At 43.3% G+C, this 27,111-nt stretch overlaps 1 protein-coding gene across 1 annotated transcript in view; it reads right to left on the minus strand.

Moving 5' to 3' along the window:
- Positions 1-27,111, minus strand: part of LOC116476392 (uncharacterized) — a 171,657-nt gene that overhangs the window by 15,354 nt on the left and 129,192 nt on the right. The window lies entirely within an intron of this gene.

Below are 27,111 nucleotides of genomic sequence, written 5' to 3' on the forward strand. Positions count from 1 at the left end.
GGGAGCCCCTGCTCATTATCTTCTCTCCAGAGACCCCTTACCCTGAGCAAAGCATATGGAATGACAGCTCTGCAGCCCCTTAGCATGAGGGAGATTCCATTTGGTTCACAATTTGCCTAGAGGGCTGAGGGGCCAAGAGGACACAGGGTTAATTCACTTGCCTAGCTTAGGTTCAAATCTGAATACACGCTGAAATGGGCTGGATGGGTGGCAATCAATTCAGCATTTTAACAGGCAGCTGCCCACCCCACCAATACCTCCTGGCTTCTCAGGATGCAGATCTGGAGCTGGAGAGGACAAGGTGGTCCTGGGCGGTTGGAGCAATGGAAATATTCTATAGTTGAACCGTGCTCCTTGATTAATGAGCTTTTAAAAAATCATTCTTTTAAGGAGCTCTTCATTCCTGAAGAGAGAAGAAGCATTTCCTTCCATAGAGCAAAGAAACCATAGAAATCCAGCAGCTGAGTTGCATTGGTGAGTCCAATCCATCCAAGTACAAATCTGATTAATGACCCAGCTTTTTAATGACACAAATTCTGTTACGTCATTCAAAGGGAAATGCCCTTCACTTCTCTGAGCCTAGTTGTGGTCAGGCCTGGAACACAGCTGAGAGCTTACTGAGTGTGTGTGTGTGAAATGTGAGGGATTCTACACCTGACAAAATAATCTATGTGGGTGTCACTTTATTGAAGGCGGGAGACCCTAGTGGTTACGTGGGGTTCTAAAGCCAGACTGCCTGGTTTAACTCCCGTCTCTGCCTCTGCCACTTGCTAACGATGTGTACTGGGGCAAGTTTATCAGCATCTCTGTCTTTCTGTCCCACAGTTGTAGAATGGAGATTAATAGCATTACCTACCTCAATGGGTTGTTGTATTAAATGAAATAATATATGTAGAGTGTTCAGCACATGCTGGGCATGTAGTGGAAATGTGATCAATGTTGACTACTATTGATGACAGTTTGATGCAATCAGACATTTACAAAGAGGACAGAAATTAGGAGAAAGGAAACACCCAGCTGTGCCTTGGCCTGAGTTTCCTTTGACTCTCGTTTCTTGACTGTTTTGGCTTCTTTTTGTCCCTGTTTCTCCCCGCTTCTTCTCAACAACCCCCACTTCCTTGCTATTACCAGCACTTGGCGACAAAATTCCTGAGAATAAACCACATTCCTAAGTTGAATTTTAGAGATTTGGTGTCTCATCTGGTGTAATTTTCCTCAGAAAGCGCTGAGTGCTTCAGTTGCTCCTGAGATCCCATGTTACAGCTCAGGGCTATGAGGTGAATAGTCCTAGATTAATTATTCCCAGCAGATATAAGGGCTGAACCCAAGAATGACTCGAAAGCTCTTAAGGAATGCAGAAGGTATTTCTCAGGCTCTGGAGAAGATCACATTTTGCTTTTCCTCCTGGAATTTCTAATTGAGAGGAAGACTGCCTCTGAGTATCATGAATGGAAACCAAAACCATAACCTTCTGCTGAGAAAGCCCTGAAAGACCTGGGTCTTAGTAGGCTTCCAGACCCAAATGATCTCGGATACATATGGTATAGAAGACTGGGCAGGGTTCAGCCGTTGGCCTCTTCATTTTACAGAGAGGAAAACTAGAGCTCAGAGAAGCATAGTGATTTGCCTTCATCACAGTGTCTTTGTGGCAGGACTAAGACTCCAAATCAAAACCCAGGGCTCTGCCTACACCAGGCAACTTCCCATCTCTGCTGACCACCCCATTGCAGAACAAGTTTTCTTCAGGTCTTATCAAACCCAAACCCTCTCTTTCCTGGTTGGCACATTGACTCTGTTCTGAAGGGAAACATGGAGCTTTCCCCTTCAGAGAGCCAACAATAAGGCACATTCTGCCTGGCCATACTCTGCCCAGGATATCTGTGGTAGATAGCGTTCTGAGAACTCCATGGCTGAGAAGTGTGGGAGGTTGATACAAGACCCAGGCGGTGTCCCAGGACTCTCAGAGTCCTGAAAATGCTGAGGCCACAGAGGGAAGTGTAGAACTCCCAGGCAAGGCTGGACAAAGCCCAGGAAATCCTGAGGTGGCTCATAGGTAAGACCAAGTAGAATTCATACCCATGATGCTCCATTTAAGCCCGAACACCAGCTAGCAACATGACGTGGGCTCCCCTTTCCACATCTCTGAGCCCTAGTTTCTCCTGCAAAATAAGGAAATGGATGACCTCTGAGTCTTCCTCCAGCTCTAACAGCCTCCTCTGTGACCCTAAAGGTGTAGTGGTGATTGATCAAGTGTGTAGGTCTTGACATCAGATGTGGGCTCGAATCCTAGTGCTACCATTGTGTGGCTTTGGGCAAATAACTTCTCTAGGCATCAACTTTTTCTTCTGTAAAATAGAGAAAATGATACTATATACCTCCTAGTTTGTTGTGGAGTGGCATGTGTAGTTGCATAAAATACCTGAACAGTGTTTAGCCTGGAGATTAACAAGTGTTAGTAGATGCTCCGATCAACCAATTTCTCCTCCCACCATTCATCATGCAAAAATATCCTGAGGTCCAGTTAGATGACTCTTGCTTTAAACTAAGTGTCTATGACTTTTCTATAAAGCTTCTAGGCATCACAGCTGGATAATCTGATTTTTTAATATCCAGGAAAAAGTATAGCATTCTGCTTTTCATTCTAGGTTGAATTTAGTGACAACGCAGGGTAGCAACAGTCAAAAAGCTCATTGACTGGCATTGATCTGAACCCCCTACAAAGTACCTCCTTCAGTGAGTCCCAGCTTAGATGGATCCCCCTGGATGGGGCCTTGGCCTGAAAAATCCCAGCATTCTCCCTGTGTCTCTACCTGATTTAGACCAAATGGTATTTCCATGCAAGACTCCAAGTGCCTGGAAATGTCGTTAAAGAATTGCAGAGCTAGGCTAAGGACCAAATAAAAGGAAACTTCATCTTGCCCGCACATCAACACCATGAAATGCGTTGTTACAACAATGGCCGAAGCTGTCCAATGATATCGTCGGTGGCAACTGCTCAGTGAAAATGTTTTTTAATTGTGGCTTGAATGTGTTGATCAACCTTGCTTTGATATCAAAAAGACAGCAACAGAAACGCAGGGAGCCACAGTCCTCTGGGGAAAACATTAGTCATCTGTGAGTGTGCAGGCCCTGGCAGATGGTCAGCTCTTCTCCTGAAGTCAGACTTCCAAGCCACTCTGCAGCATCAATGCCAGGAATGAAGAGTGTTATCTTGACATTGAACATCTTTATAATAAAATTACTAATTGATGTCTAATACCATGGGCTTTTAAGCTGGAAAAAAAAATCTCATTGAGGCTGTTAAGTGGTCGGCTGCATATTCCATAATTTAAAACTACTCTTAAAATTCCACCAGTTCCATATGTATACCACAGCTTTCTTAGATACTCTCCAGGTGATCTGGATTGCCTGGAGATTTTTTAAGCACAATCCTGAAGAGCTATTTTTAAATATTCAGTTACATCGTAATATCACAGTAGTTACATTCGTATTTTTTAACATCTTTAATTATACTATTTTGCATTACACTTTCCAGGATTCCCCCCACCCCCTCATATTTGGCAACTCCACAGCATCTGTCAAAACAAATTAGCACTTTGGGTGGTAGAAATATATTTTTTATGAAAGCAGCAAATGTGTCAGTATCGGACAGAAGCTGAAACCTGATTTATTGGTTTGTTTTCTAGGGTTTCAGACCCAATAGGCAGAAGCTTTTGAAAGAATTTTTCATTTGCATCAACAGCGTACTTGCAAAATATGTAAAACACATTCAGATTCCGCCAGAAAGAGTCACTAATTATGATATGTATTTGCATATGTTTAATCACATATATCTTATTTCATTTTGCCATTTCTGCAGGGTCCCTCGCTTCAGGGAGGGGGTCCTTGGCACTGGTTCAACCTGCACTCAGCAAAGTTCTCTCGAGCGAGCATTCTGCTGCCACGCTGTTAGTTTTTTGGGTTATCTTTTCCAATGAAATTTGAAATTTACAATTTTTAAATGATGTGTGTGAAATTATATGACTCTATTATGTCATAATATTATACATCCCAAAATATTGGTAAAGGGTTCTCCCCCTTCATCACCACCCTCCCCACCAGAGATCAGAGCATTACTGAGAAAATAATGATTAACCTTTAAAATCAGATTGGCATTTCTTTTTTCTCCAAATCTAGAATTAATACACATTTTTTAATCATTAGTGTAATGTTCAGGATGATACTTTTGTTCTTTTGCCTGTTGAACTGTTACGGCTGCTAGTAACCCTTCAAATTGTTTGCTTCATTCAAGCATTCTTTCCTGAATAATTCATTAGGCATTATTATCCAAGCGTGGAACCCCTCATTTAGCACTGCTGATCTTTTCCTTATGTGTAGCTGACAGGCAATCAAAGTTTTTATCAGTGCAGAAAATTTGCAATTCAGAAATGTAGTTGCAGCAATTAGTAGCTATCAGGTAGCATTGGAAGGACAGCTTCATAAAAAGACAGAGTTGAATGAGCTCCACTGATGTTAGCACAAAAGTAATGGGTAAAACTAACCAGCTGTTTCTAAATTTACCAAATGGAACATTCCCTTCTTCTCAGAGTGGAGGCTTTAATTAACTTGGAGTTCTGTGTGGCTTCCCAGAGGGGGGAAGGGAGTGGGTGAGGACCCTTCCTTCACACTGGGCTGGTGCCGCTCTCCTTCCACTGGGCACCGATGGGAGGGAGCTCTGAGCTTCCCTCTAAGCCAGTCCTCATGGCAGAGGGGGCAGGTGAGGAGCACTTTTGCCAGAGGACTCCAGACACGGAATGCCTAGGAGATGCCAGGGGCTCCTCCTCTCGGCATCTCAGATGGGAGAGTTATGGATGCTGCAATTTTGTCCTGTTCTGAAACTTCCTCCCTTCACTCAAGTGCTCGCCTGGGGACCCAGAGTGAGGCTGAGGCCACAGGGCCGCCCTGGGGCTTATTCATTCCTTCACAGGCTGATGGATTCATTCCTTTGTGCACCCTTTCATTTCTGAGTTCATTTGGATTCATTCGTTCATTAGTCCATTAGATCATTTATCCATCCATATGTTCATCCAAACATTTACTGAAACCCTCAGTGGGATCAGAACTTGTGCCCACCCGTGTAGCTCCGTGTTCGAGAAGAGACTTCCCTTTCCCTAGGAGTCTATGCAGGACTCTCAGGGCCTGAGCCCCAGAACTTGCTCTCATCTCAGGAAGAGGTCTAAGGAGGCCTTTTACACTAGAGGCGAAGTGCAACTGTTCTGGGTGGGGTGGTTGCTTGGTGACTTATGGGAGGCAACAGAGGAATGTTCGGCAATAGCCCATGGGAGAGGCTTTGAAGCCACAGCATGGGAGTGGCCTCTTCTCCATGTCCACTTGAGGCTGCTACAGCAGGAGTTCATCCCAGAGATAGCCTGGGATGCTAAGAAAGGGGAGCCTGCTCTCCATCTCCTGCGGACCCCAGGACCCCAGAGCCAGCGAGTGAGAGAACACAGGCCCCAGAGGAAAATCCATCTAGGCCAGCAGGGATGACCAGGCAGCCCATGGCTGCCCAGACTCAGACCCCCAGGCCTTGTCTCAATTTCAGCTATGTCGAAAGGTTGGATTAGAGAACAGAACAGCACAGCGTTTCACAGCCCAGACTCTGGAGTTAAACAGACCTGGGATCAAGTGCCATCCTTGTCACTTATAAGCTGCATTGTGGCCTTTTGGAGCCTTAATTTTCTCATCTGTATAATGGGGTATTACTCTTTCCCTCATGGAGTTGCTATAAGAATTAAATGAAACAAGGAGTGTAAAATGCTTGGTGTAGTTGAACATGTAGGTGTTCAATAAATGGGAGGAGTATTATCACTAGGCTGTGAGTCTCATGAGGGTGAGGACCCTAGAGGTGGAGAGTATAGCCGTGAGCTAGGGTGCTGGGTTCCAATCCTGGCTCCTCTCCTTATTCACTCTGTAGACTTAGGCAAGGGACTTGACTTCTCTGTCTCAGTGTCTTCATCTACAACATGGTAATACTAATAGTACCTACCTTATAGAGTCATAAAAGGTTAAGGGTTAAATGATTAGATATATAATATAACATATTTATGTACATATTATAATATGATTATATTATAAAATAATTATAATTATATTATTATAATATATTATATATTTATAATTATATTAATATAATCATAGTATAATAATTATAATCTTTTACATTGTAATATGTTTATATTATATATAAATTCTTAAGGCAGTGTCTGGCATAGTAAATGCTATGTATATGTTCACTTTTAAAAATTATTTCATCTTCAAGGGCAAACAGTGCCTAACAAGAGGCAGGCAGTTGGTGAATACTGGTTGAACCAATGAATGAAAGTTCTTAGACATCATACCTCCCAACCCCTTCATTTTATAGATAAGAACTGTAAAGCCCACTGTGACTTGACCAAAGTTAGAGGCAGAAAAGTACCAGATTCCAAATCTCTGGACCACCGCCCTCCCCCAACTCCCCCTGGAGGGCACCTGGTCCTTGAGCCTTGGATGATGTTGCCAACGGAGCATCCAGTCCTCTTTGCCCACAGCCCCAGCTCTGGCCAGATCTATCCTCTCTTTTCTACAGGACAGGCTACATGCAGAAGCTGGGAGAGCACTGAGCCAGGACTGTGGCCTTTCTGGACCCGCTTTGACCTTGGGCAGGTCAGCACCTTTCCCTGAGAACCAAGGCTGCAAGGCAGGTAAGTTCTGCCCTTCTTCCAGTGCGACACCCAGCAAGCATGGATCTGGGTTCCCTATGGTCTTCAGACAGTTCCGTTGTTGGGAAAAACAGAAGCAGCTCTCCCCTGGCAATCACTAAAAGCCATGATGACCATACAAGTGCTGGACCATCTTGTGTTAAGTCCTCATCTAACCCAGACTTAGTTTTGGTCTTATGAGAATAATACATCTGGTTTTGTTTGTTTGTTTTTTGAGATGGAGTCTCACTCTGTCACCCAGACTGGAAATGTAGTGGTGCGATCTCGGCTCACTGCAACCTCCGCTTTCCGGGTTCAAGTGATTCTCCTGCCTCAGCCTCCTGAGTAGCTGGGATTACAGGCGCCCACCACCACGCCCCGGTAATTTTTGTTTTTGTTTTTTTTTTTTTTTGAGACGGAGTCTCGCTCTGTTGCCCAGGCTGGAGTGCAGTGGCGCAATCTCGGCTCACTGCAAGCTCTGCCTCCCGGGTTCCTGCCATTCTCCTGCCTCAGCCTCTCCAAATAGCTGGGACTATAGGCGCCCGCCACCACGCCCGGCTAATTTTTTGTATTTTTAGTAGAGACAGGGTTTCACCGTGGTCTCGATCTCCTGACCTCGTGATCCGCCCGCCTCGGCCTCCCAAAGTGCTGGGATTACAAGCGTGAGCCACCGCGCCCGGCCAATTTTTGTATTTTTAGTAGAGATGGGGTTTCACCATGTTGGCCAGGCTGGACTGGAACTCCTGGCCTCAAGTGATCCTCCCACCTCGGCCTCCCAAAGTGCTGGGATTACAGGCGCATCTGTGTATTTTAACGTAGGTTTGTACTCTCGCATGTATAATCCTGTTCCATTTCTAACAGAGAGAAAGCAAGTTACTTGCTCAAGGGCACACAGTAAGTTTAGTCAAGAATCCATCTTCCAACTCCAAGTCTAATACATTTTCTACCATGCCACACACCTCCTCAAAGGGGAATGAACCCTTTGAAAGTTAGGAAACCAAGGCCAAGAAAAAGAGACTTCCAGGATATCATGCAACTATTTAAAAAGATAAAATAGATTCACATATTGACATGGAAAGACGTCCATTGTTGAGTGAAAAAAGTGGGTTATAGAATGTATGTAATATAATTGCATTTTAAAATATGCATATTTTTAAAAAGTCTGGGAGAATATTTAACAAACTACTAACAGTGATTATTTCTGGGGACATGAGATAATGGGAAACTTTTGCTTTGACCTTGATTCATTCCTCTGTATTGCTTGATTTTTTTTACAAGGAGCATGCACTGCTTTTAGAATCAACAAATACAATGAAGATATATTTCTAGAGAGAACCACTAGACCAACAGGGCCTGAGAACATGAGATTCCCTTTCAGAGTGGCTTGGTAGACTTTAATGCATCATTATATTTAGTTCAGTCCTATGATGGGGCCACAGGAACATCAGACTAAGGCTCAAGAGAAGGAAGAGGTACTGGGTGGGGGGCCCGGGCTTCTTGCTATGGTTGTGGATGTACATGAGGAAGGACATAGCGACAGAGCTGGGGCCCACACAGAGCAGCTTTTACCAACAAAGTAGGAAGTGCCTGGCCCAGGCCCACAATCACAACAGGGCCCCAGGGCATGGCTTGGCATATCCCTCCCTGCCAATTTCTTCCCTTTGGGCTGAAAGGGGTAATGGACAAGGCCATTGTTCAGGGAAGAGAAGACAGACTTAACTCACAAACAGGAGTAAAGTGATGAGGACCATGAAGTGACAGAGCCTGGGGGTCTTAAGGCCATCTTAGTGTGTTGGTGCAACCCTCTTGGAGTACAATTTGCTACTTTTTGGCTTTCAAATTTGTCACACCACAGGTTGTACAATTTTAGCCTCCCTGATAATGACCATTTTGCTCAAAAAAAAAAAAAGTCTATGTGGAAAGAAAAAAATTATACCCTTTGGCCCAGCAATTTGACTTCTAACAATTTGTCCTACGATAAATACTCAGAACACATTTACCTATGTAAAAAACCCTGCAAGTCCTGCACTTGTACCCCTGAACTTAAAATACAAGTTGAAGGAAAAATAAAATAAATACTCAGAAAAATGCACAAAGATATATATGTCCAAGGAGGTTGATTAAAGCCAAGTAACAGCTGACGCACACCACATCTTCTGCTTCAGGAGCTTTACATACATTGATTCATTTAACCCTCGCAATAACCTTAAGAGGTAGTTGTTGTAATCATCCCCATTTTAGAGATGAGAAAACTGAAGCACAGAGAGGGTTAATCACTTGCCGAACATTCCAGAGCTGTTAGGTAGTAGAATTGGAATTTGAACCTAAACAGTTGGGCTTCAGGCTCTGCACTCATCATTGCTGCTACATGGTCTCTCATTGCTGGTTTCTTTTTTTTTAAAGTTCTGAAAATCAACTAAGTGTCCACTAATAGGAAGTTGGGAAGTTGTTTATAGTGCATTTATACAGTGGGATATTCTGTGGTTGTGAAAAGGAATGAGGTTGATCTATAGGGATTAACATAAAAAGACGTCCAAGATAGATTATTAAGTGAAAATTTAAAAGTATGGAATGGCATGTATGCTATAGAAATAAATGGACATCAATACAATTGTGGCTATCTCTGAGAAGTAGGAGGAAGTAAGGAGCAAGTAGGTGTGTTTTGTTTCTTCGCCTTTCTGCACCTATTCAACATTTTTACTATGAGCTAGTATTACCTTTGTGATTAAAAAAGTAAAATTAGGACTATGTCACACCCATTGGGATGGCTACTGTCAAAAAAAACAAACAAGTGTTGGTAAGGACACAGAAAAGTTAGAATCCTCGTACACTGTTGGTGGAAATGTGAAATGGTGCAGCCACTATGGAAAACAGTATGGCGGTTTCTTGAAACATTAAAAATATGATTACTATATGATCCAGCAACTACACTACTGGGTACCTACCCAAAAGAATTGAAAGCAGAGTCTTGAAAAGATATTTGTGTACCTACACTCACAGCAGCAGCATTTACAATGGCGGAAAAGTGGAAGCCACCCAAGTTGTTCGTGGACTGATGAATGCATAAACAAAATGTGGCATATACATACAGTGGAATATTATTCAGTGTTAAAAAGGAAGAGAATTCTGACACAGGCTAACTATATGAATGAACCTTGAGGACATTACGCTAAGTGAAATAAGCCAATCACTAAAAGACAAATCCTACGTGATTCCACTTATTTGAGGTATTTAGTCAAATTCATAGACACAGAAAGCAGAGTGATGGTTGCCAGGGTCTGAGGACAGTGGAAAATGGGGAGTTGTTGTCCATGGGCAGAGTTCCCTTCTGGCAAGATGGAAATGTTCTGGAGATGGGTTGCACAACAATGTGAACGTACTTAACACTACCGAACTATACACCTAACAATGCGTAAGATGGCAAATTTATGTTATGTGTATTTTACCATTTTTTTTAAAAAAACCTAAAGATGTGTTTGTTTTCATTTTTAGGGAGGAAAACGGCATTTTTCTAACTGCTATTCCCTAAAGGCTTAATTATACCCCCTGGGGCCTTCGTCATTTTCTCTCACCCACTCAATAAACATTACAGAAAGATCCAGAAACTGAGAGTCCAAGTTTCAGCTATAAAAACAACCATTCCTATTTGTACAGCACTTTACACTTTACCGCACTCTTCTAGTTTGGTTCTCCTTGCAATCCTGCAAGAAGAGCAGGCTGGGTTTTCTGTCATTCTGATTCTATGGATGAAAACTGAGGAGTGAACTGTCCCATGTCAGAGGAGGGGTTCAGACCCGTCCTTTGGCTCCAAACTCTCTAAACCCTGGGAAGAATGGAGAAGGAAAAGTATGGAGAAGGGAAAGGCTCTGAGAGTCCTGCGACCCTGCGCACTGTGGGCTGGAGGCCCGCCTCCTGGAAGGTAGTAATGGCTGCCGCCCTTGATTACAGAGAACAGCAACATCCCCTCCTTCCCAAAAAGCCTTTGGGTCTTGACTGACTTACCATCTTTTATATTTGACAAGTACATTAACAATTTTAAAAGCCAACTATCATCTGCTGCCAACATTTTAATACCAAAAGAATAGTCCTTTAAATGGAGTAAGTTTATTTTCAGTTAAAAATTGCCATATTGTCTTATCTTTTCACATTTTATGTAGCCTGGAGAAAAGTATGGCCCCCACCATATTTGAGGCCCTCTTATCAATATTGATTGTGGAGTTATTCACTGTATTTGTTACTGATGATTAAAGCAACAATACGTGTGAATGAATTTTAAGTAATTTTGGCAGATTCAAAGTTATCCCATGTGGTTGCCAAAATATGCCCCTGCCATACCCACTGCCCCCTCCAGCTGCCAACCCCAAAGATGTCCACAATCCTAATTCCTAGAACCTATGAATCTGTTGTATTATATGGCAAGTAGAAACTGCAAATGGAATTAAGGTTGCTAATCACCTGATCTTAAAATAGGGCAATTATCCTGGATTATTGGGGTGAACTCAGTGTAATCACAAGGCATCTTAAGTGAAGAAGAGTCAGAATCAAAGAGATGGCATAGGAATAAACACTCATCTGACCATTGCTGGCTTTGAAGACAGAATGTGGCCACAAGCCAAGGAAGGAGGCAGCCTTTAAAAGCTGGAAAAGGCAAGCAAACAATTCTCCCCTAGAGCCTGCAGAAGAAGCATAGCCCGCAGACACCTTGATTTTAGCCCGCTGGCATCCATTTAGGACTTCTGAGCTTCAGAACTCTAAGATACTACATTCGTGTTGGCTTAAGCCAACAAGTTGGTGGTAATTTGTTACAGCAGCCACCTGAAGCAAATGCAGATTTCACGCAGCCTGGAGAAAAGTATGGCACCCATCTGCGTTTGAGGACTTGTGATCAACATCAGTTATGAGGTCATTCACAAATAATTTGTTACTGATAATGACTGAATCTATGTGTGAATGAGTTTTAAGCAATTTTTGAGCAGATTCAAGAGTATCCCTATCACAGTGTTACTTTCCAAATTGCTTCCCTGAGTGAAAAAGACGGGGTTATAGCTGGGGCTGAAAATCATACAGAAATCATGAACGCATTTTTTTCTTTTGGATTGAGCATTTATTTTGTGCTCAAGACTGTCCTCAGTGCTTTATTTACATAATCACAGTTACCCACCCACCCCCTAAAACCTGGAAGGTAGGTACTATTCATATCGATCATTTACTTGCCCAAGATAATGCAAAGCTAGTGATCGAGCTGGGATTCGAACCTGTCATCAATGAGGAGAGTGGGTTAGGCTACCTCATGCCACTGGATAGGTGTGTTGTCATAGGTAAAGAAGGTTGAGAACCCTAACCTAGCACAGGAAGCCACACTGCTGCATATATCAGGGCCGCCTGCACTAGCTGGGCCACGCAACACATCTGCCACTCCACTATCATCAAGCTGTGGCTCTCTTTTCCCAATTTACCAAAACAAAACTTTTTAAATAATAATAATTTCAATGGAAAAGCATTTCTCAAGTTAGCTTCTTCTCTGATACATTTTTTTTAAACTTTTGTTACTTGGTTGCCATTGTTTGAGTGTCTACATGCCAAGCACTAGAGGGAGTAAAGCATATCATTATTTGTCATTAAGTCGTCACTCCAGTATTTTCCGTCCCTTTGACAGATGAGGAAATGCAGGTTCAGAGATGTGAAGTAACTACTGCAGAGTTAAATAGCCAATAAATAGCAGGAGACTCCAGGGCTCCACAGTCAGATGTAGCCCTAAATTATCTATTTAATCCTTCAAACTTAAAAAGTTAATGCTTCATGGTTTTCTGCAAAAATCCCAGTGACTTCCAGGTGCTCGATCTGAAGATTCCCGGTTTGGCCTTTGCTCTTTCGATCATGTGCTGTCCTCATACGCAGTTTATTTATTAGGCCTGAGACATTGCAACTTAGCTCCAAGTTCCCTTGAGGCTATTTTCTTGAGACTTTGGAGGTTTCAAGCAAATCAGGGATTGGCTAACAAAACATTCTAAAACAGGTGAGTCATGATTAAGTCTTACCCATAAGAGGAAGCCAAGTGTAAAGTCTGAGGGGATTCAAAGGGCTCTCCCTTTCTCTCCTTCCTCACCCTGAAACCTGGCTGTGCTCCCCAGACATATTCATAGTGGCAAAGTCATGGCTGTTTCAGCATATTAATAGGACGACTCCGGGAGTGACAAAGGCCATAGAATGGAGCCACTGAGAGAAGCTTTTGTGTCTCCAAGACTCCAACCCCTTTGATGAAACAGATGTTTGGGCCGGGCCCTCCTTTACAAGGAGAGTTAAACCTCATTAAACAGCAGGAAAACTTCCTCGGTGGCAATGAACAGCCCACACGCTGGTCTTCTCTAGCAGCAGACGGGATGGGGAAGAGGCGGTCTCCTGTCATCAAGCCCTGTGTCACCCGCTCAGAGACTCCAGAGCTGGTGTCTATGACACGCGGTCACCTTGGAGGCTTTGATTTATGGTTCACTTTGGGAAAGACCAGCCTCTGACCTTGGCAGCCTGTCGCCTCACCATCTTTTCTCTAGGTTGGGAGAACTTTCCACCAAGATGGATGCGCATCCCAAGTCTGGCCCCATGAAGGAGCTTCCCAGAGACCTTCTGGCTCAAATGTAGCAGGAAGGCTTGAAATGAAACCCTTTCCTGATCTGCCAGTGTCCCTGGAGCAATCTACAGACAAATGTGGGAAAACCCAGGACTAATATTCCCCCATGAGTTGAAGCTCAACATTTGAGAGTGCTGTATGTATCACCCACAGGCCCATGAAGCCTTCCTAGGTTTACTCTGAAGCATCAACTGCCCCAACTGCCCAGCCAGGCTGCTCAAAAAAAAAAAAAAAATACATGGGAGTTCCCCAAGGATGATTTTTCTCAAAATCTGCCAAGTAGTTCATTCAGTTTAGGGTGTGCGTTTGGGTAGGGTCAATTATTTCAGCAAAACTGTGGATTTAGCATTATCTTCCTTGAACCAGAAATATCTGCATAGGATGTGTAAGCCAACAGGCAGTTAGAAATGGCCGAACAGGTGGGTGTAAAGAAGAAAGAAAATGTGTGAGCTATGTTTAATTGAATACCAAAAATAGCTAATATATACTGAGCGCTTACCATGGGCCACACACTGTGCTAAGCACGTCATATGTATCCCACTCAATTCTTGCAGTGATCCTCTGAGGTTGATACTCTTATTATCCTTATTTTGTAGGAGAGGAAACAGACACAGAGAGGTTAAGTAAGTTGGCCAAGGTTGCACAGCTATTAAGTGCCAAGCTGAGATTTGAACCCACGCAACCAGGCTCCAAAGTCCATATGCTAACTACTATGATCGTCTTTAAAATCTGCCTGAAAGTAGATGGACGAGAGAGTTGCCCCTTTAAGACAAGTTAATCCTCGGTGTTCAAATTGGCTGTCTATGTGCATGTGTGTATGTGCAAGACACATGACTGCACACACTGTGAACTGAAACGTTTGTAGCTCCCAGAACCCCACTGTTCCCATCTCATGAGTGCAGAGACACAGCTCTTCCCTCCCCAGGCGTTTTGGCAGGCCAGAGGCCCGCTTAAGCCAGAGGCCTTGGCCGGCCAGGCTACCGGGAGGTGGCGCTGTGTCACTTTCCTACTCCGGAGCTTTTGTTTTCTGCGGGCTGCACACTGGAGGTGGGGAGGCCAATTTGAGCAGAGTCTGTCGCCAATTTCCCTGATTTGAAATCTCACTCTCTTCTGTCACTTCCTTCAAATGAGCTGGGAGATGTTCATCAGATGACAGTCCTGAAAACGAGCCAAAACTGTTCTCTTAATCCCATCTCAGGATGGATTTGAAAAGGATGTTTCCAAACAAAGAGCCGATTTCATGTGTCAGAGTTACACTCACGCTGACCTCTTGGTTTTCAAAAGGAGAGAGGAAAAACACACCCAAACTCTCAACCACCTTGTAAGGACTCAGGTGATCATCGGGCCATGGGATCAGGCCCTGTCCACAAGGAGGTACACAAATGCCCATCCCCGGGAAATCCCAGGGTTAGCTGGAGGAACTCCCGTGCACCACGTCTCTCCAGGCCTCTGTGGACTTGCTGGTCCAAAGTGGCCCACCTCCTGCCGCCCTTCAAGAGGCTTCTCTCTAAGGAGCCGAATGCTCAAGGGCTCATGGCACTGCTGACATTTTGACATTTGCACATCAAATGAGCTGTACACTGACTTATCAAAGGAAGAATCACCCAGGATAGTGATGCTTAGGCCTGGAAGGGAACCTCAAAGAACTTCGCCTGTCTCCCAGTTTTCTAGACGAGAAAATTGAAGCCCAGGGAGAGGAAGTAAATCTCAACCTGGTAAATGCAAGAGCTGCAAGTGGTTCTCAGAATGCCCTGGCTGGGACGGACAGCTGCCACCGCCTTAGGATAGAGTTTTAACCCTGAGGTACAGGAGGAGGAATGGAGCTTTGGAGTCAGGCAGGCCTGGTTTGAATCCCAGTGCTTTAAGCATATTTGCATGACCCTGGGAAAATCACTAAATATTTCTGAGCCTCAATTTCATCTGGAAAATGGGACAATATACAATCTGATCATGGGATTGTGATGAAGGGTAAATAAAATAACATGCACGTAGGTTTCCAACATATGTTGCTTCATCCTTGTTTATTTTTTTTGTTTTTTGTTTTGTTTTGGTGTTATTTTAACCCCAATCGGAGAAGCTGGTTTCAGATTGGGGCTGACCCAATGGTAGGCACGCAGGCACCTTAAGAATCTAACTGTGCTTTGTAACTATCCTGTCCTCAGACCATCAAGCTGCCTTGATCTTGGCTTGCAAATGTGGAGGGCTGTCTTTTCTGTCTTTTGGGATCTGGAAACAAAGCTAGCCTTAGGCACAAGGTTTTATTTGGGAAGGCTTACCATTCTTAAACCTTTCTCTTATCTTTCTAACGCCCATCCCTTGGCAAACATGTGTGTCCTCAATGCACTGAGGAAATGCTCTAATCTAGGCACATATCTTTCTTTTTTCAACAATCAAATACCCCCATGAGTGTGATGGTGATACCAACACCTTAGCATGAATTTTTTCAACTAGATTGCTTTCTCGCTAATATCTGCATTAAGGAGATAGAAATTTTTATGAGGATGAGAGAATGGCTGAAAAATAAGGGATGTAATTTTTAAGCTGAGCTAAGGGGGTATCCCAAGAAGAAGCTTGAGCAGCAAGAGGTAGCAGGAGAACAGTGTGGATAGAGAAAGAGCACTGCAGGGAAATTCAGGGATCCAGAAATAATGGCAGGAGGGCTTCAGAGTTAACCTCATCAACCTGGAAAGTTTAGTGCAGCCGGTGTCTATGTGGGTGAGGTGACTCAGGACTACTGAAATGCCTCAGTCCACCCCTGTCCCCACATACACAGCATGTGTAAGGGCCTGTGGAAACGCCCTGCACTTGGGCCTGACTCAGACACCTTCCTATGAAGCCATGAATTTAAACTCTTCCTGACTCAGATAAGGCATGTTTCTGATGGCTGACTTGGAGGAAGACTTTCATTCAAGCCTCAGTTATTTCACTCTGTGCCAGGCTAGGGAGGTGACTGAGACCCTCAAGAGAATCCCAGGCCATGAGAGTATCCCGGATCTCAAGAGGATCCCAAGCCAAGAGGTTCCGGTTTCCATGAGAGTACAATGACATGTGTAGGTGACCTCTCCTCCATAAGAATGGAGTACATGTCACGGTACTCTCATGGAAATGTCTTCCCATAGCGTGAGAGGCCCTGCCTGACCCAGGCTCAACACCCAGCCCTTTCTGCAGCTCTGACCCAGCCAGGCTGGGCTCTTCCTGCCTGACCTTGGGAACTGCTGCACCAGCCACTGCCTCTGCCAGGTACACTCCTCGCCATGGTCTTCACAGGGCGCCCTCCTTCTCATCATCAAGGTCTCAGCTCAAAGGTCACCTCCTCAGAGAAGTCTGCCCTGCCCCACAAACCCAACCCCACCCCACCCACCCTTCTCTGCCTCTCTGTAGTGTCACTGGTCATTCACTATAAGTTTCGTGAGGGCGGGAGCTGTCCTGTCTCCACAGCTACATTCCAGCACACGATGAGAAGACACTCAGGAGGCTGGCAATAAAGACCGCTTTCTGAATGGATGGATTCCTCTCTCTCTTCACTCGCCCTCATCTGTTCTCTCTCCTACTTTAGTGGGGTTTTTGTTGTTGTGGTTGCTTTTGCCTAAATCATGCTCAGATTTCCAAGTGTAAAATAAGGTTGTTTTCCCTCAAGCCAGATATTCTTTCCAGCCACTATATCTTTTTCTTTCCTTCACATCTAAACTCCTTTCACGGGTCACCCTCACCGCTCCAGCTCCACCGTGCCTCCTGCTCACACTCCAACAGCTCATGATGGGGCTTCTTCCTTCACCCCAGGCTGATAAGATTCTCATGAGCAGGGTGTCCCCAGTAGCCACACAAGTTATACACCACACAACTCCAGGGGTCACCATCCCACAGACCAGGGTGTAGACGACTCCCCCGGGGGTGTGCAGTGTGCACAGCCATGCCTGGCCACCTTGCTCTGGATCTATCTTAATCACCAACCATCTGCCTTCCTCAGGCTTGAGCCTCCTTGATCTCCTGGCAACACAACACTGTTAATCCTCTCCTCTCTGACCTGATGACGTGCTACATTCTCCTGGTTTCTGCTCTACTCGTCTAAGGTCTCCATCTAGCCTCCTTTCCAAATTCTTCTTGCTACTCCCTCTTGCTAACTGGGTGCTCTCTCAGACTCTCACCTCAGATCCACACAGCCTGCCTCAGAAATCTCCACCTCAACTCCCATGGTGTCAACTCCCATGGTGTCAACTCCCATGGTGTCAACAAATGGCCTGCCTCTTCCCTTGTATTAGTCCATTCTCACACTGCTATAAAGAATACCACCTGAGACTGGGTAATTGTAAAGGAAAGAAGTTTAATTGACCCACCGTTCCGCATGGCTGGGGAGGACTCAGAAAATTTGCAATCATGGCAGAAGCAGGCACCTTCTTCACACGGTGGCAGGAGAGAGAAGCATGAAGGAGGAACTTCCAAATACTTATAAAGCCATCAGATCTTGTGAGAACACACTCACTATCATGAGAACAGCATGGGGGAAACCACTGCCATGGTCCAATCACTTTCATTCCTCAACACGGAGATCACAGGTCCTTCCCTTGACACATGGGGATTACATTTGGAGATGAGATTTGGGTCGGGACACAGTGCCAAATCCTATCACCCCTCCTCACACACTGGCTGGACATCTCCACTTGACATGAGGGAGACCTCAAAAGCCAACTCTACCTGATGCCCAACCTTCCCAGGGTCTTGCTGTGTCTGGACCAGTATGGGGGCCATAATAGTAGGAATGTAGCAAGATGTGGCACTGGGGATGACGCTGGCATCCTGTATCTGGTAGAATCCTTCCACAGCACCCCTTTTCCCATAACTATCACCCAGGCCCACCTCATGCATAAATAGTTCCTCACACTAAATGCTGGACTGGTGAAAGGGAGAGGAAAAACCCCCAGCTGAAACCATCTCTGCTCTGAGATACAGCCTGATTCCAGGGACTTCTCGGGTCACTGACACTCTTCACTGAGGAGGGAATCTGTCCATAGAGACATTGGAGGGAGCCAGCTCTGACAGGTACAGAATAAACAGTTGGCAGGGACAGTGAGCATTTCCGAGAGAAGGAGGGAACCCTGACAGCCGCCTGCCCCTGGAGTCGGAGCCTTCTATTTACACTTGACTTCCATTGCGGATGCATGAGGAGAATGAGCACAAGAGAAGAAAAGGGAAGGAAAAAGAGGGGGCAGATGCTTGCCCAGGCACCCACCTGTCAAGCTGTGGAGAAATAATGCTAGAGTCGGGAGCTGGGCCTGGGCCTTGCTGCCTCTGTCCTGGCTGAGGGCTGCCCAAGTCTAACAGGCACATGTGATCCTTAAGCTGTGGCTCACTGGCCTCACATGGGAGTGAGCAAATTGCTCCCCACAGACCATCTCAGTTGCCTCTGAAGCACTTCCCATTTTCATGCCCCTCATAATTAATAGAGGTCAAACCCCAAGGCTACTGTACCTTTTCTGTATTTTTGTTTTTGAGTCTGTGGAAGACAGAAAGGAAGCCAGGGCTACCCTTTTTGCCTTTATGTTTAAGGACTTACCTGGTTTTTATTGGACCCTTTCCAGAGATGGTACTACTTCCCAGGACAGTGTCCTCTCTGGACTCTGGAAATTCGCCTCTTGCTGTGCTGGGGTAATGTCCCACAGGCCTGGGACATTCAGCCCTGACAGAGCTGCACTGTCGACAGCAGCTGGACACACTGCTCAGTGACCAGCTCAAACCCAGAAATTGCAGTGAGTGGAGCAGGTCTTATTGGAGTAGAACCATGCTTCATTTGGTTAAGAGGCACAGCCAGGTACTCAAGCACAGCACTACTCGAAGTTGGGCCTATGCACTGTGCCATAGATGGTTTGCACCATAACATGGCAAATAGTTACAAAATATGAAGGTGAGCAACTAGAGACCTTTTTTAAAATATGGCAGACACACATTTAATATTTTCATAAATTGCTAAACAGTTTTCTATGGTACCATTGGAATAATTTTACACCCCCACTAGTGATGTATGAAAGTTTCTATTGTTCTACATCCTAATTAACAATTAGGTATTTTTTCAGTCATTTAAAAAATTTTTCCATAAGTTATTGGGGTACAGGTGGTATTTGGTTACTTGAGTAAGTTCTTCAGTGGTGATTTGTGAGATTTTGGTGCACCCATCACCCAAGCAGTATACACTGAACCATATTTGTAGTCTTTTATCCCTTGCCTCTCTCTCACTCTTCCCCCCAAGTCCTCAAAGTCCACTGTATCATTCTTATGCTTTTGCGTCCTCATAGCTTAGCTCCCACATATCAGTGAGAACATACGATATTTCGTTTTCCATTCCTGAGTTGCTTCACTTAAAATAATAGTCTCCAATCTCATCCAGGTCACTGCAAATGCTGTTAATTCATTCCTTTTTATGGCTGAGCAGTATTCCATTGTGTATATACATATATACACACACACCACAGTTTCTTTATCCACTTGTTGATTGATGGGCATTTGTGTTGGTTCCACAATTTTGCAATTATGAATTATGCTGCTATAGACATGCATGTGCAAGTATCTTTTTCGAGTAATGACTTCTTTTCCTCTGGGTAGATACCCAGTAGTGGGATTACTGGATCAAATGGTAGGTCTACTTTTAGTTCTTTAAGAAAGCTCCACACTGTTTTCTGCAGCTTCTGTACTAGTTTATGTTTCCACCAGCAGTGTAGAAGTGTTCCCTGATCACCACATCCGTGCCAACCTCCACTGTTTTTTGTATTTTTTGATTGTAGCCATTTCAGGAGTAAGGTGGTATTGCATTGTGGTTTTGATTTGCATTTCCCTGATCATTAGTGATGTTGAGCATTTTTTCATATGTTTGTTGGCCATTTGTATATCTTCTTTTAAGAATTGTCTAGTAATGTCCTTGGCCTACTTTTTGATGGGATTTTTTTTTTCTTACTGATTTGTTTGAGTTCGTTGTAGATTCTGGATATTAGTCCTTTGTCAGATGTATAGATTGTGAAGATTTTCTCCTACTCTGTGGGTTGTCTGTTTACTCTGCTGACTGTTCCTTTTGCCATGCCAAAGCTCTTTAGTTTAGTTAGGTCCCAGTTATTTATCTTTGTTTTTATTGTATTTGCTTTTGGGTTCTTGGTCATGAAATCTCTGCCTAAGCCAATATCTAGAAGGGTTTTTCTAATGTTATCTTCTAGAATTTTTATAGTTTTGGGACTTAGGTTTAAGTCCTTAATCCATCTTGAGTTGATTTTTGTATAAGGTGAGAGGTCAGAATCCAGTTTCATTCTCCTACATGTGGCTAGCCAATTGTCCCAGTACCATTTGTTGAAAAGGGTGACCTTTCCCCACTTTATGTTTTTGTTTGCTTTGTCGAAGATCAGTTGGCTGTAAGTATTTGTGTTCATTTCTGGATTCTCTATTCTGTTTCATTGGTCCCTGTGCCTATTTTTATACCATTACCACACTGTTTTGGTGACCATGGCCTTATAGTACAGTTTGAAATCAGGTAGCGTGATGCCTCCAGATTTGTTCTTTTTGCTTAGTCTTGCTTTGGCTATGCTGGCCCGTTTTTGGTTCCATATGAATTTTAGAATTGTTTTTTCTAATCCTGTGAAGAATGGTCATGGTATTTTGATAGGGATTGCATTGAATTTGTAGATTGCTTTTGACAGTATGGTCATTTTCACAATATTAATTCTACCCATCTATGAGCATGGAACATGTTTCCATTTGTTTGTGTTGTCTATGATTTCTTTCAGTGGTGTTTTGTAGTTTTCCTTGTAGAGGTCTTTCAATTCCTTGGTTAGGTATATTCCTAAGTATTTTTTTTTTTTTTTGCAGCTATTGTAAAATGGGTTGAGTTCTTGATTTGATTCTCCACTTGGTCACTGTTGGCATATAGAAAAGCTACTGATCTGTGTACATTAATCTTGTATCTGGAAATTTTGCTGCATTATTTTATCAGTCCTAGGAGCTTTCTGGAGGAGTCTTTAGGGTTTTTAAGGTAAATGGTCATATCATCAGCAAACAGTGGCAGTTTGACTTCCTCTTTACTGATTTGGATGCCCTTTATTTCTTTCTCTTGTCTGATTGCTCTGGCTAGGACTTCCAGTACTATGTTGAAGAGGAGTGGTGAGAGTGGGCATGCTTGTCTTGTTCCAGTTCTCAGCAGGAATGCTTTCAACTTCTCAGAGGGAATGTTTTCAACTTTTCCCCATTCAGTATTACGTTGGCTGTGGGTTTGTCATAGATGGCTTTTATTACATTAAGGAATGTCCTTTGTATGCCGATTTTGCTGGGAATTTTAATCATAAAGGGATGCTGGATTTTCTTGAATGCTTCTTCTGCATCTATTGAGATGATCATGTGACTTTTGTTTTTAATTGTGTTTATATTGTGTATCACATTTATTGACTTGTGTATGTTAAACCATCCCTGCATCCCTGGTATGAAACCCACTTGATCATGGCGGATTATCTTTTTGATATGTTGTTGGATTCAGTTAGCTAGTATTTTGTTAAGGATTTTAGCATGTATGTTCATCAAGGATATCAGTCTGTAGTTTTCTTTTTTGGTTATATCCTTTCCTGGTTTTGGTATTAGAGTGATACTGGCTTTATAGAATGAGTTAGGAAGGGTTCCTTCTTTCTCTATCTTGTGGAATAGTGTCAAAAGGATTGGTACCAATTCTTCTTTGAATGATTGGTAGAATTCTGTTGTGTTGGTTATTTTTTAATTACCATTTCAATCTTGCTGCTTGTCATTGGTCTGTTCAAGGTACCTAATTCTTCCTGATTTCAGCTAGGAGGGTTTGATTTTCCAGGAATTTATCCATCTCTTCTAAGTTTTCTAGTTTATATGCATAAAGGTGTTCAAAGTAGCCTTGAATGATCTTTTGTATTTTAGTGACGTCAGTTGTAATATCTCCTGATTCATTCTTAGTGAGATTATTTGGATTTTCTCTTTTTTCGGTTAATCTTGCTAATGGTCTATCCATTTTATTTATCTCTTCAAAGAATCAGGTTTTCGTTTCACTTATCTTTTGTGGGGTTTTTTGTTTGTTTGTTTCAGTTTCATTTAGTTCTGCTCTGATCTTGGTTATTTCCTTTTTTCTGCTGGGTTTGGGTTTGGTGTTTTCTTGTTCCTCTAGTTCATGAGGTATGACCTTAGAATGTCAGTTTGTGCTCTTTCAGTCTTTTTGATGTAGGCATTTAGGGCTATGAACTTTCCTCTTAGCACTGCCTTTGCTGTAATCCAGAGGTTTGGGTAGTTTGTGTCATTATCGTCATTCAGTTCAAAGAACTTTTTAATTTCCATCTTGATTTTATTTTTAACCCAATGTTCATTCAGGAGCAGGTTATTTAATTTCCATGTATTTGCCTGGCTTTGAAGGTTCCTTTTGGTGTTGATTTCCACTTTTATCCCACTGTGGTCTGAAAGAGTGCTTGATATAATTTCAATTTTCTTAAATTTATTGAGGCTCCTTTTATGGCCTATCATATGGTCTATCTTGGAGAAAGTTCCATGCACTGTTGAATAGAATGTATATTCTGTGGTTGTTGGGTGAAATGCGCTGTATATATCTGTTAAGTCCATTTGTTCCAAGGTATAGTTTAAATCCATTGTTTCTTTGTTGATTTTCTGTCTTGATGACCTGTCCAGTACTGTCAGTGGAGTATTGAAGTCCCCCACTATTATTGTGTTGCTGTCTATCTCATTTCTTAGGTCTATTAGTAATTGTTTCATAAATTTGGAAGCTCCGGTGTTAGGTGCATATATATTTAGGATTATGTTATTTTCCTGTTGGACAAGGCCTTTTACCATTACATAATGTCTCTCTTTGTCTCTTTTAACTGCTGTTGCTTTAAAGTTTGTTTTGTCTGATATAAGAATGGCTACCCCTGCTCTCTTTTGGCCTCCATTTGCATGAAATGCCTTTTCCCACCCATTTACTATAAGTTTATGTGAGTCCTTATGTGTTAGGTGAGTCTCCTTAAGGCAGCAGGTAGTTGGTTGGTGAGTTCTTATTAATTCTGAGGTTCTGTATCTTTCAGGTGGAGCATTTAGGCCATTTACATTCAATGTTAGTGTTGAAATGTTTAGATACTGTTGTATTCATTGTGCTCTTTGTTGCCTGTGTACTTTGGTTTTTTTGTCTTTTGTTTTTGCTTTTTGATTTGTATTTTTGTTTCACAGGTCCTGTGTGATTTATGCTTTAAAGAGGTTCTGTTTTGATGTATTTCTAGGATTTGTTTCAAGATTTAGAGCTCTTTTCAGCAGTTCTTGTAGTGGTGGCTTGGTAATGGCAAATTCTCTCAGCATTTGTTTGTCTGAAAAAGGCTGTATCTTGGCTGATAATTGTTTTGTTTGAGGACGCTGAAGATAGGGCCCCAATCCCTTCTAGGTTGTAGGGTTTCTGCTGAGAAAGCTCCTCTTAGCCTGATAGGTTTTTCTTTGTAAGTTACCTGGTGCTTCTGTCTCACAGCTCTTAAAATTCTTTCCTTTGTCTTAACTTTGGATAACCTGATGACAATGTGCCTGGGCGAAGATCTTTTTGTGATGAATTTCCCAGGTGTTCTTTGTGCTTCTTGTATTTGGATGTCTAGATCTCTAGCAAGGCTGGGGAAGTTTTCCTTGATTACTCCTCCAAATATGTTTTTCAAACTTTTAGAATTCTCTTCTTCCTCAGAAACACCAATTATTCTTAGGTTTGGTCATTTAACGTAATCCCAGACTTCTTGGAGGCTTTGTTCACATTTTCTTATTATTTTTTCTTTGTCTTTGTTTGATTGAGTTAATTTGAAGTCCTGTCTTTGAGCTCTGAATTTCTTCCTTCTACTTGTTCAGTTCTGTTGCTGAGCCTTTCCAGAGCACTTCACATTTCTAAAAGTGTGTCTAAAGTTTCCTGAATTTTTGATTGTTTTTTCTTTAAGCTATCTTTTTCCTTGAATATTTCTCCCATCACTTGTCATATCATTTTTTGGATTTCCTTGCATTGGGCTTTGCCTTTCTCTTGTGCCTCCCTGATTAGCTTAATAACTAACTTCGTGAATTCATTTTCAGGTAAATTAGGGATGTCTTCTTGGTTTAGATTCAGTTCTGGTGAACTAGTGTGATTTTTAGGGGGTGTTAAGAGCCTTGTTTTGTCATATTACCAGGGTTGGTTTTCTGGTTCCTTCTCATTTGGGTAGACTCTGTCAGAGGGAAGGTCTGGGGCTCAAGGCTGTTGCTCAGTTTATTTTATCCTATGGGGTGTTCCCTTGATGTAGTACTCTCCCCCTTTGCCTATGGATGTGGCATCCTGTGGGCCAAACTGCAGTGATTGTTGTCTCTTTTCTGGGTCTAGCCACCTAGGAAGTCTAACCTGGTACTGGGGGTTGTCTGCACAGAGTCCTGTGATGTGAACCTTCTATGGGACCCTCACCCATGGATACCAGTGCCTGTTCCAGTAGAGGTGGCAGTGGGGACAGGGTGCAATGGTCTCCTTGAGGGTTCTTAGCTTTGGTGGTTTAATGCTCTATTTTTGTGCGGGTTGGCCTCCTGCCAGGAGGTGGTGCTTTCCAGAAAGCATCAGCTATAGTAGTATGGAGAGGGACCAGCAGTGGGTGGGGATTCCCAAGATTATATGCCCTTTGCCTTTGGCTACCAGGGTGGGTAGGGAAGGAGCATCAGGTGGGGGCAGGGCTAGGAGTGTCTGAGCTCAGGCTCTCTTGGGTGGGTCTTGCTGCAGCTGCTGTGGAGAATGGGAGTGAGACTCTCAGGTCACCAGAGTTGTGTACCTAGGAGGATTATGGCTTCCTCTGCTGAGTCATGCAGGTTATCAGGGAAGTGGGGAAAGCCAGTAGTCACAGGCCTCACCCAGCTCCCATGCAAACCAAAGGGCCAGTCTCACTCCCAACTAGAGACTTTTACAGCAATTGGACATTGCTGGGTCATCCAAGTGCATAGCCATGAACTCATCTCATTGAAAGATTTTGACCAGGTTGAATGTCCACACTTGCACAATAAGTGCACAAGACAAGAGCTGTTATTAGTCATGGGCAATAGGATGTGTTGATTTCCAAATCATGCATTGAATAGAAATTTTAAAATCTGATCCATCACCACAGACAGTTTGAGAAGCACTACTTTAATTTATGAAAATATCTGAGGAGTAGTGCCATAAATAACCTGTTTATCTTTGTTAAATTCAGTGTTTCCCAAACTTATTTAACCATGAGTTATTTTGGGGTGGGAAGAATTGCTACCAGCATATCAAGGAAGTGCTGTATATCAAAATACGCTTTGGAGAAGACACTCTAAATGGTGAGAATGAGTAAGTGGGTAATCCCTTGGTCCAGAATCTCTAAACATTTTCCAAGCCACAGGTCCCACTTGGCTAGATCAGTCAGGGCCTTGGGTAACTACTTCATTTGGATTAACTGGAATAATGTAACGACTGCTCCTGATCACTTGGTGCCTTGGAAGACCTTTTTTCCTGCTCCCAGGGGCCCAACTTTTACCCAGGGTGGGGTTGCAGGCACAACCAGCCCATTATCTCAAGCCTCCAGTTTTAATTAAATGACAAAATGGCGCACCAGAAGCACAACACAACAATAAGCCCAGGTGAGTTGGTGACTGAGGGAGAGATACCAACTCCTTCATGCCACAAGGGGCCCATTTACTATAACTTAGCACTGGACCAGGGCACCTGGGATCTAGAAGTGGAGTAACTTCTAATTTTCCCCCCTCCGTCTTCCGTACATTATAAACAAGTACTTGCAAGTTCTCATCTTAAGCTTTACTAGTTACTTGCTGCTGAGAGCACCAAGGCATACAAAAACTTTTTCTTTCCTTGTAGTAAATGGCATGTGGGTAAGTGCTTAATAACCAGCTCTCTGTGGAGGGTATGGGGGAGCCCCACTTCATAGTGTTTGCCAATTTCTGTGGTGTAAATACTCCTACTATGGCCTATTTCAAGCTGCCATCCTGACCCAATTTAAGAACCGACTACCAATTTAAGAACTGATACACACAATCCACTCTCAGGAACCAGTGCCAGCCAGGCCACCTTCAGCAAAATGTTGCTGTAAATTCTGACTCTCATCATAATATTATAGCCTGATTTGTTGAACCATACAATGTCTGAGCAGGAAAAGACCTCAGAGATAATCCAGTCTAAACTTCCCCATTTGAAGGATGTGGGAACAGGCCCAGAGAAGTGCAGTGATTTGCCTAAGGCAACCCAGCAAGTTAATGGCAGATGGGACTCAAATCCAGACCTTCTGGCTCTTTCATTCACACTATGCTTCTCTTTAAACATGTGGTCTTATTGATTCACAAAATAGTCAGGCAAGAGTTATTGTATCCATTTAATAGAAGGAGAAACTGAGAAAGGGTATTAAGAATTACCCAAAGCCACAGAGCTAATCAGTGCACTCATGTCTGTCTGACTTCCGTTCCATTGAAACCTCTCCATTCCACCTTTTTTTGGGTGGATGCTACCACGAGACATGCTCTTCTACAGTCTTTCAGCTGCTAAAGAGTTTTGACCAGCAAGTCATGGATGGGTGAATTGCTCTGTTGACTTCCAGTCTGTTACCCATTAATTCTGTATCCTGAATATTACCTATAGCTGGCTTTAAAGATACATCTATTGGCTGGGCGCAGCGGCTCATGCCTGTAATTCCAGCACTTTGGGAAGCTGAGGTGGGTGGATCATCAGGTCAGGAGATCGAGACCCTCCTGGCTAACACGGTGAAACCCCGTCTGTACTAAAAATACAAAAAA

Source organism: Hylobates moloch, unplaced genomic scaffold, assembly GCF_009828535.3.
Source record: "Hylobates moloch isolate HMO894 unplaced genomic scaffold, HMol_V3 SCAFFOLD_11, whole genome shotgun sequence".
Lineage (NCBI taxonomy): Eukaryota > Metazoa > Chordata > Mammalia > Primates > Hylobatidae > Hylobates > Hylobates moloch.